Below are 11,088 nucleotides of genomic sequence, written 5' to 3' on the forward strand. Positions count from 1 at the left end.
AGAACCCAAAACCCAAAACCACATTGCTTTAGGAGACCTGCAAGGATTTCAATCACCTTCCAGGACTGTCATAAGCAAAGCAAGCAACTACCAAATTACATCCAAAGACCAATCACAGAAACAAGCTCTTTCCCATACTTCAGGCTCCCATATCCAAAAACCTTCTCTCAAGCAGCAGCTCCTCCCAGCCCATCAAGGCTCCTTCCCACCCCAAGCAAGGCAGGTGGTCCCCATCACTCCTCCCAGGGCCCGGGTGCTGCTCCTTCCCCACAGTCCTCAGCCTCCACCCAACCTCTGCTGCATCTGACCCCTTTGCTGGGACTGCTCCCAGGAGAATGGTATGGGAAGACTCCAGCCAGGGCTCCCAGAAAGCATTTCCCCCATCTCTCTGCAGGCCCCAGCAGGGTCTCATCTCCTGCCAGCACAGCACACCTCCCAGCTGGGAACCACCACACTGAACACTTTCTATCTGGCCTTGTTTTTCCTCTCTCTGCAGATCTCATCTCCAAACAGGAGAACGATTCTTTGCATTTTATTGAAATAGTCCAAAGAAATTTGAAGACGGATAAGTTGTAAATCTTAACAGTTTGTCATCAAGTTTTTAATGTTTGAAATGTTCAAAGTAAAAACAAAAGCAAATACATCTAATAATTTGCCTACTGTATCCAGAATCTTATGGCAATGGTGAAATTCAATCCATACAAACATTCAGATTAAGCTAAAAGTAGTAGTTTCTATATCTTATTAATTATAAGTAAAAATTCCCCCCAATTTTTAGTGCTGATGAAAATTAATAGCTTTCATGCAGATAAATGAAGTGTACCTCTAAGTTCAATTTAGTTTTCCTAAAGAGTGGCAAGAGCCTGAGAAGAAACTCAACTAGAACAAAATCTTCACAAAAAAAAAACTGATTGCAATTTTGCTTTTCTTTAAATAGAGAAAAATAATAACTGGGCTTCTTTTCCAAGATGACACTAGATAGCATTTCTAAATATTTTCATCCACCCAATCTATTTATTATTCTTGTTTTCTCTTTCCACAAACATCCCAAGACTTTCCATTTCTGAGACTTCAAATTAAAGACTTTCATATGGCTAGCTTCAGTCATACAAAGTTCAAAAATAGTATAAATGCAGAACAATATTAAGACCATAAATCTAAATGTACATTAATTGCATCCAGTATGCAACAAAAAGCTTACCCGTGATAATCGAGAAAATTAAGAGTAAATCTTTATTAAAACACAGAACCAGGAAATTAGAGCTGTAGTGCTTCTTGTATCTGTTTACAACAGGAAAGGATCACAAGTGATTATTCGTTCAGATTTCTGTTTTGCTCTAAAGTAGGCCAGCCAGCTCAGCACTTTTCTTAAGACTATGAATACTTGTCTGCCCTACATATGGTTTAGGCTGAAACCAGTCAGTTGAGCTGAAACATACAGCAAAACCGACTATTGTCATTCATTTTCAGCTATAATGAAGAAGTGCAGAGAACAGGTAGAAATACTTTTTTAAATACTTTTAAAATTTGCTTTGCCATTAGAACAGTTCACTAAGGAGCTCACTGATTTCCTCGCTATTGGATTAACACTTCATCAAGACTCAAGAATAATTTGTTATTAATTAATAGCTCTTTAACCACTTGTTTTCTCTGCTAGTTTTCCAGTTCATTTTTGTACATTGATTACCTCATTTAGTAAGAAAACTGAGTGCTGAACTGTATCCAGTAGACTTTCACATTACTAGGATATTCAGGATGCAAACACTCTGCAAGAAGCCTTACATCAAAACTTTAAAAACATACGAAACAAAAGAATTCCCTGAATTTTTAACTGACTTTTTTTTTTTGCTCTTTCCCCCCCACACAAGCCATCCTTAAGATTTTTGTTGCTATTTGGAGGAAGAGAGGTTAAATAATAGAAGGTTGCTATCTTGAGTTCAAAATAGAAAATAGTACATTCTCAAACAAATTGTGCTGTTTGGAAGATGGGAACTGCAGAGAGCTTTGCTAAAATTGTTTTTAACTTGTTTTTCTTAAAAGTTAGGTGGTCTCATTCTCTAGAGCTGCTTAGCACCCATAGACTCTATGAAGTCATTACCTTCATAATATAAGTTAATCATGGGGAAAAAAAACTATCATATTTGGGTTTTCCTTTTCCATTTAAGATATAAACATTGTCAAACCATTAGTACAACACTTCTGTCAGATTAACACCACTCAAAACTCTTAGCAGGTATCAGTAGCTAGGCAAAACAAAAAAAAAAAACAAGAAAAGGCTACAAAGCAAGTTTGTTTAACACAAAGACAATGTGCTTAGTATTTTGAGGTATGAGTATTTTTGCACCAGGGGAGTAGCATACCTTTCATCAGCTGCAGAGCCTTGGTGTCAGATGGCGATGTAATCCAAATGGGTCTCAGCAGCAGCATGTTCCACAATATCCACAAGTTTCAGCATGGGGCTCTTCCATTTCCCCCAGGAGACCATTAACCATTACTATGAATCCAAACAGCTAAGATGTTAAGCAGCTGCATGGTCCAGTTTAAACCATGTTAAGCAGCTCTGAGGAATCCCAAGCTGTATTCCACCACTCGAAGAGGAATCCAATATGGCACCCATCACACACTGATGTTCTGGCAACCATCCCATTTTCCCAACAATCATGTTGTGACCTGTTCAAATACGAGGAAGAAGTGTTAGTTCAGCATAGTAACTCTGCCACACCACTTGGGGAATAACATACAAATATAAAGTTATGTTCTTCTGAATAATTTCAAACACAAATTTCTTCACAGATTTAGACACATCCTGAACTCAAAGCCTGGTCATGGCATTTTGCTTTAAAAACATTGCAGGGCTGGAGTGTAACAGAAGTTTTAAGAAAAACGCTTTCATATATCTCTACAGATTGCACAGTCTTACCTTGCAGAAAGCACTGAAGTGACAGGGGAAAAAGGTAATATAAAGGCTCTTCAACTGCCCTGTCAGGTATTTAAAAACTAATGAAAACAGTAAACCAACAAAAAAAAATCTCAAGTAACAAAACTAAAACTCATCAACCCTTTTGAGGGAAACGTGATCTTCTCTGCCACCTTAACCCTCTTGCAGTGTCTCCCCACAGCACCTCCATCAGCAGATGTGCTACTTCAGCTGGGACCTAAACTGTGAGCACCACTGATGGCATTTGGCCCAGGAAGAAGCCAAAGCAGCCAAACCCACGTCAGTTTACTCTGGTAGTCCCTCTGTCCAATTCCTTCAGACATGCAAAAAGAAATTTGACTTAGGTTGGGAAGGGGACTATAAGGAATGGAGAGAACAGTCTGAGTACTCTGCACAGGAGGGAACAATGACGTGAAGAACAGCATCATGTCTGCCAAGACGGAGTGGGGGAAAGAGAAAAGAACAAACTTCCACACTAAGGACGACACAGAGGAACTAGAAGAAGCTTTTAGAGACTGGAAGATGCATGTACACGGAGACAAAGATGAGAAGAAAGGAGATAATGAACACTGGTGAACAGGAATTGTTGCTAGAAGCTCTGTCTGCATAACTTGGATGTAGGGCAGTCCACAGAAGAATAAGTTTAGGAGAGAACAAGAAGATTTATATTTGCTTCACATCAGGAGAAACGAACGTTTCTACACATGGAGGAAAGGAAAGATACTAAGAAAAGGAGTTTTTCATGAGAAATGCAAGCAAGAATAGATGGGAGTAGAAGTAGAAGAATAGGTGGGAAGAGATTAAGGAGGTGGAGAATGAATAACAATAAAAAGTGAAAAAGTAGACCTCAGAAATTCTGAAATGGGTAGAATATAAGGAGGGAGGGGGACAATTAGGAAATTGGGACAAGAAAATACAAGAAAGTAGAGGATTAGGATGAAAAAAGAGAGAAATGGACAGTTATTACATAGAAAAAGAAGATGGGGAAATAATAAGATACTAAATTGATCAAAATAATTAAGAAAAATACAGAGAGCGCACAAGTAACTTTTCTGGAGTTGTGATGCTTGCTCTAGAAAGCATGAACCAAAAGCAATGGAACAGAACCCAAGGCAACTACTGCGTTTCCAAAGAGACGAAGGGAATTGCACTGAAGCCCAGCCGAGGAAGAGCCAGCCTGGACTGACCCTTCTCACTCTGCCCTTCGCTACGATCAATGCATTCGGAAGAATAAAGTCCTCCCTCTGGTCCGTCCCTCTTCTCCGAAAATTGTCCCTCGGCACTTCTGCGCACCTTGGTTCCCTGGGATGGTCCCACAGGAGCAACGTGTGACCCTCTGTGGTGTCTCGGGCCCCGCCACCCAGGCTGGCACACGGCGGAGCCCCCACCTTGCCCTTGCTGCGCGCTGCCCTGCCCAGCCCCACGGCCTTCACTAGCCCCCCACTCCCTCGCCACGGCCGCCAGGACTCCCTACAATTCCCATCAAGTTTACCCCGTCTTCAGCTTTTCTCTGTCACAATTCTTAAAAACACAGCCCGATCCAGAAAGCCCTCCGAGTCCACTTCTCTAACCCCGCCAAAAAAAAGGAAAAAAAGAGAGAAAAGTTAAGCCTCTAAAATAAAACAAAGCAGGCGCAAAAAGGAGGCAAGGCTCCCCCGAGCAGTGCCCCCCAGCCCGCATTACCGGAGTTCGGACGCAATGACTGCCTTATCCTCCCCAAAAATACCTGCATGTGCTCCCAAAAGTACAAAGGAAAGGCTGGGCTGGCCCGCAGCCGCCTCCGCTGCGCTCCCAGACCCGGGCGCGGATGGCAGGGCGGAGGGGGGGGTGACGAGGGAGCCGGGAAAGAACAATAAACCCCAAGTCCAAACGTACCTTCTCCTTTCTCTAAACTGTGAAACCAGATTTCCTTAGAAGCCTACGCCGGGGCTCTTTGCTTTTAAGCGGCGGGAAAGCTCGAAGAAAGTTGAGTAAATCTCTTCGGATGAAGTTGCCGAAGATGAGTTAACCCGGGAGAGGCGAGGGAGAGATGGAGAGTTCATCCGAGTTTCTCCTTTTGTTCAAGTTGCCCGAGCAGACAAAGAGCCGGCAGCGGCGGCAGGTCCCCCGCGCCCCTGCTCCCCCCGCGGTCCGGGCGCCGCCGGGGTCCCGTACTGCCCTCGCCCCCCGCCTCCTCCCAGCACCGCAACTTTCCGTCTGCTCCATCCCTCCGCAGCCCCGACCCCGGCTCCGGCGCAAAACTTCCCTCGAACTGAACCTCCCAGAAAAAGAAAACAATTTAATTCAAGGCGGGGGAGTGGGGGGTGGAAAGGGAGAGAACCATCTCTCAAATCATTATTTCCGGTAGATGCACCTCTTTGTTTGGATTCCCCCGACTGTCAGTGAGGACAAGCCTCTGGGGATCTGCTTTCGGACAGTTTGATCTGCCGGAATGAGACGGGCAAACGCAGGACATAAAGAAAAATAACTTTAAAAGAAAGAAAGGGGGCGGGGGGTAGTAAATAGAAAACAATATAAAACTCCGGAGTTGCGAAATGAACCCGTTTTCCACGGACACGGGAAGTACATAAATAAACAACTGAAGGGGAATTTCGGAAAACTGTTGGTTCTCTTCCCCCTCCCCTTCGCACTTTTCCAGAGAACGTAACAAAAAAAGCCCCCCGAAACCTCCTGGCCGCGGCTCCGTGCCGCCGCCGCCAGCTCCTGGCATCCCTACCTGTTGCGTAAAGCGCAAAGATGGGGCCGACCGCATCCGTCCCAAAGAAACCCAAAGGCAAGGAGGGGACCGTCCGCACCCCTCGGCCCCTCCACCTGCCCTGCAGCAGCCCCCACGGGGACACCCGACCCGAGCTTTGCCGGCAGTCCCGGCGCGTCCCCGGGAAGGCGCGGCTGCCCCGCGCCCGCCGGCCCGGCCGTCGGGGCGCCCCGGTCCCCGCCGAAAGTTTGGCGGGGCGGGGCCGGGGTGCGCCGCGGCCTCGCACCGAGACAAAAGGAGCGCGGAGCAGCGCTGCAACTCACCTTGGAGGGAGAGAGCAAGGCTGAAGAGACACCTTCCGCCTCAATCCTCCTCCTCCTCCTTCCCACCCCCCGGCCCTGCGGCGACGGCGGGGCCGCGGGACAGGCTCATGCTGGGGACCGGGGCGCGATCACCCGGCTCAGCCCCGCCGAGGGTCCGCTCCCCGACACTAAACAAAAGCGGGGGGAGCGGCCCTGCCGCCCCAGCCACGCCCGCCCCCGCTGTCCGTAACTTTTTGGTGCCCAGCGAGCATCCCAGCGAGCCGGTCCTGCGCTCGGGAAGGACGGGAAAGCGCGGCGGAGCGGGACCCCCACGTCGGGGCAGCGGGCCCGGGGCTGCCGGCAGGGCGGGAGCGCTGCCGGGAGGAGCCGCCGGGTGGGGGGGTCACGACACGGACCCGCTGCTCATTGTCCGTCCGAGGGTGTGCCCGTGGCAGGGCGGCGGGGACGGTGCGTCAGTGTCCACTGCACGCCTGGGGGTCTTGTGAGTTTGTGCCCTGCGTGTGCACAGTGTACGTGGGTGCCAGAGGCTCCAGCCCTCAGGACCTTGCCTACCAGGCCTGAAAGATGCCCCCAGTGCTGTTATGTTATTTTCGTTTCCCTTTTTTGTTTGTTTGTTTGTTTTCGTGTTGGTTTGGTTAGGGTTTGTTTGTTTGTTTGGGTTTTTTTTGCATTAGAAGCAAGCGGAGCCTTGAAAAAGTCACTAGGAAATGGTAGTTAATAGCAGCCCACACCCAATACGGTAGGGCTTGTTTTTCAAAGCCAGATAACAGAGGATGATCTTGAGATGTGGGGGCTTTTTAGAAGGAAGAAGAGAATGAAAAGGGCACACTATTTAGCCTTTGGTTAAGTTGACAACTTCTACAGTCCCTGCTCACCTATGACTCTTCCTATTTTCCTTCAGTTCATGTTCATTTCATGCTAACAACCCCCAACTTGTCCTTCTTCCAGCACCTTTCCCCCTCCCCATCTTCCCTAGCTTTGAGACTCATTCAAAGCGTTTCCTCCTACACAATAATGTCAGCCTCAAAATTTTGTTCTTAAAAACATTTTGCAACTCCCCACCCAGGATCAACCTTTTTCTCCTCATGTCCCAGAGAAACTGCCCCCAGCTCTTCCATTGCTGCCTGTGATTTATGCTGCTTTCAAGCACTGTCTTCCTACATTCTGCTGCGATGTACATTGCTGTTGGTTTTTCATTATAGATTTCTGAGGTGAAATGATAATACATATCATAGTGTAATACCTGGGATGAGAAGTGCATTCTTGTAGTCATTCTTTACCATTCACCTTCTTCAGCTCTTCTGCACTGAGTCCTCTGGAGCAACTATCATAGCACTTTTAAAATTTCCCCCTAAATGATTTTCTATGCACTGTTTCCCCCTTCCATCCATTTCTGACTTTTCACAGGTTTTTATTCTCTCCATCCACACTATTTCCATGGTTGTTTTGTCCATGTTTCTCTGTCCACCTCCACACTTTTGTACCTTTAATCCTTTGGTTCTATGGTGGAAGAGGGATGTTGACTGCACCTTTCCTTACTTACACCCTTATTTTCTCTGGTTTTCACATGCACTCTCTTAGCAGGGCACAGTGGAGTCCAGCAAACATGTACTCTTCTGCTAACACATATATATTTTTTTTGCTGTGTTTCTTTCCCAGATGATTCACAAATCCAGTGGAAGACTGTCCTGTTGCTTGCTGGTTGAGCATTGTGGCACAACCAGCAAACATCTTACAAAGAGCTACTCTTAGTGGCTTTCTCTGGAAAAACACAAATTGTACAAGAAGCTCTTTGTGTCATGGGATTTTGGCTCTGGCAGACATCAATGACATGTCACATAAAGGTATAACTTGCTGAGAATTTGTGAAGACGTTGATTTGCCCCATGGTCTGCCAGCTGAGCTGGAGTTTGTGGGACAGGTAAACATGATCACCCCTCTGCACTTCTTTTCTTCTCTTGGAAGCAGGAGGCCAAAAGCTTCTGAAAAGATTTAATCATATACATTGTAATTCTCTGATACTGGCAGTATTTAAAGAAAGTATGTGTATATCTTATTGCTTCATTATGATTGATAAAGGTTACTAATCACTGGATCAGAGGTCACCAGTTGCCTAGGGTCCCATAATCATAGATCACATTCAACACACAGAAAGAGAGGAGAGTCACCATTGGAAATATCTTGTGAAGAGCTATCTGAGCAAGGATGAGAAAAATAGAAAAATTGTTTGAAAGGACAAAAAGGTCAGATACATTCCAATGAAATCTATTGTGTCTTATAGAAGGGTTTATTTGATGGGTAAGTGGCCATCCGCCATCGAAACAGTAAAATTTGGTTGAAATTCCCTCGTGGTTCATTGGCCAGGTAAAGAGAAGCATTAAGAGATAAAAAGGAATATGTAAGAGGCAATTTTAAAAGGAGCAGTTTATGATAATTAACATGAAGTAGAAATTATATAATGTAGAACATTATTTGGAAAAGTCAAAAACATTGCATAAAAATCCACATCTTGAATGGATGAAATTAAAATAATTTTACAGTAAGTGGGGAATGAAGCATCACCTAATAATGTTCATAGGCCTGTCAGTTCTAATCATGAGACAAAATATTCTACTAATGATACCTGTGCTCTGCAAGTGGAAAAATAAATATTGCACACAGAAAATTACCTACTTTTTGGTCTTTGGGCAGCACCTATCTCCAATAAACATTGAATCCTTAGCCCCAGATGCCTTGCATCAGAAAACAGTTGGTACTTTATGTCACAGCGATGTTCAGTTTAATAAATCCTGGAATGCCACGGAAATTATGGGAATCTATTGCCAGCATTGTGCCAACATGAGAAAGGGGCAAACAAAAAGACACAGATTACAATATTCCATTTTGCCTGACATTCACTGCTTAAAAAATAGTGGAAAGCCTGACATGAGATTACACTCAGGGAGAGCTAAGCATAAGAATAATGATTCTAAAGTACTGTTCCTTCATCTTTAATTCTTTTTTTGCCTTTGTGTTTAAATTTCACTGTGGATGCAGAATGGGTTGGAATACAGATCTAGTGACAGCTCCACATGCTGACTGATCTGGCTTGAAGAAACTCATAACACTGCAGAAATTTCCCATAGAGCACCAATATTTAAATATTTCCAAATGGCAGTGACCTAGTCTCTTCTGGCTCCCAGATAATGGAAACAACTGGTTTATACTACCTGTGCTTAATTTCTAAATCTCCATATGACTTTTACTCTGCTTCCCAAGCCTCCTTAAGAAAAGGCTTCATCAAAATTAACTCTAGATACAATTTCAGGACTTTTAAGATCACAAAAGTTCATCAAATCATTATATAAAAGGTCAAAATTCTTTCCTTGGCAAACTAGACAGAAAACATAATCCAGTTTCTCCTGTATTTATCCTGATCGTCCATATTCCTCTGAAGTCTGACTTCCAGAAAGGTGTTCCATTTTGCTAAAACATTATGTGACACACAGTCAACCACTTTTCTTAAGAACAAAGCCAACTATAACCCTAGCTCTTAAAAAAAAGAAAACAACAAAACAAGAACAAGGGCTGGACTTCACTTTAAATCAAAATTTGTCTGCCTTTAGTTTCTGGTTACTTTTTAAATTTATTTTATGTCTCGCCACCACATTAAATTAGTGTACAGCTAATTTTATAAATGGGGGCCTGAAAGCAAGATTGGCTGCACAGGACAGGAAACCTTCCTGCAGAGATAATGTACTTAGGGGATTGCTTTAATCTCTTTGAGGGATTACTTACATTAACTTGTTTAGGTTCCATTACATTTACCAAGAAAACATACAATTGCTTGAAGTTTGCCAGCTGAGTGAGCTTCTGTGGCTGCAACACCCATCCAGCATTTGGTTGCCACACTGAGGGCAATGGCCATTTAGAAGCACGTGTCAGTGCCACAACAGTGATGTGAAGACTGGGATCCCCCAAGCCCTGTGTTTCATGTAGCTGCTGTAAGCACCTACCATGCAGATCAAAATGAAGAGCAGCCTAGCCTGCAGCAGGGAGCTGGGTGCTGATTATGTCTCACTCCTTTACCACAGAGTGCCCAGAAGAGGAAGCTGGTTCCAGTTCTTTCTATTTTAATACATCTGCATTAAACTCACTGAACTCATAGAAAAGTTAGCATACATCAGCTGCAGTAACTGTCTTTGCTTTCACTGTGAGAAGAAAAAGCTGCACGAAAATTTCAGTGTTGCTTAACCCTGCTTCCCTGAGAAGTGAGCTACCACTCATCCTCCAAGGGCATCTGAAAATTCTGACTTGACCGTGAACTTCTGGATGTTGACATGTGTAGGAAGATGAGCAGTACAGCAGATGATCAGCAAAATGTGGTCATTTAGGGGATAATTCAGAGGACCTGCTGACCTCCTAGAAAAATTTTTTGCTTCTCATTTTATTTTTCTATATGCAGAGGTTGATTTCACCACTACTTTTTTTTTTGTAGAGGTGTGAATCGAATCAATAGGTCAATACACTCCTGTAAATGTAAAGACCAAGGAAGACAAATCTGCAAATGAAAGAAAGAATTGTTTTGGCATGAATATATTCTTCTCTGTAGACACATACCCAGCGAACTAATAGAATGTTTATTTTTTTGGGAGTACAACATCTTACTCTAGAGAAAGAAAATACAATTTGTAACTGATTTGCAACCAGCTGTATCTTCCTAGTGTTTTCTCCTAAGCCAGAAAAAGGGTAGTGAAATCCTCTCTGGGCTTCTTTTCCATCAACTCTCCATTTTGATCAAACCAAGGAAAGTGTTAGCTTGTAGACCCCATAAACATAACTTTTTTTAGATACATACACCAGGGCCTCTTTGTCACCTCCATTTACATCTGATTTTGTTGGGATTTTGGGGGGATGGGGCGATGTTGTTGTTTATTTTTCCAAACCCACCCTTTTCACTAGGCAAATCAATGATCAGACACAGACCTGACTCCACTCTAATTGTTTCTTTCACTTTTTCCTCCAGAGCCTATGGTTTTACAAACAGATCTTGTACAAGAGTCCCTAGAGAAACACATAATTCCCAAGCAAATTCAAAAAAGTGTTTAGTTCAGCAATATGTTAATATATGATGATTGCTAGTGCAGTTTCTAT

The 11,088-nt window shown here is 44.0% G+C and overlaps 1 long non-coding RNA gene across 3 annotated transcripts in view; it reads right to left on the minus strand.

Moving 5' to 3' along the window:
* LOC106854166 (uncharacterized) overlaps positions 1-5,019 on the minus strand; it is a 216,781-nt gene extending 211,762 nt beyond the window's left edge. For all 3 annotated transcript variants that reach the window (XR_015801166.1, XR_015800822.1, XR_015800538.1), the window contains exons 1-2: positions 4,814-5,019; positions 2,361-2,670 (exon numbers count right to left, since the gene is read on the minus strand). This is a non-coding gene — a long non-coding RNA (uncharacterized LOC106854166). The remainder of the gene's footprint in view (positions 1-2,360; positions 2,671-4,813) is intronic.
* Positions 5,020-11,088: the final 6,069 nt, after the last annotated feature.

Source organism: Sturnus vulgaris, chromosome 1 (genome assembly GCF_052056855.1).
Source record: "Sturnus vulgaris isolate bStuVul1 chromosome 1, bStuVul1.hap1, whole genome shotgun sequence".
Lineage (NCBI taxonomy): Eukaryota > Metazoa > Chordata > Aves > Passeriformes > Sturnidae > Sturnus > Sturnus vulgaris.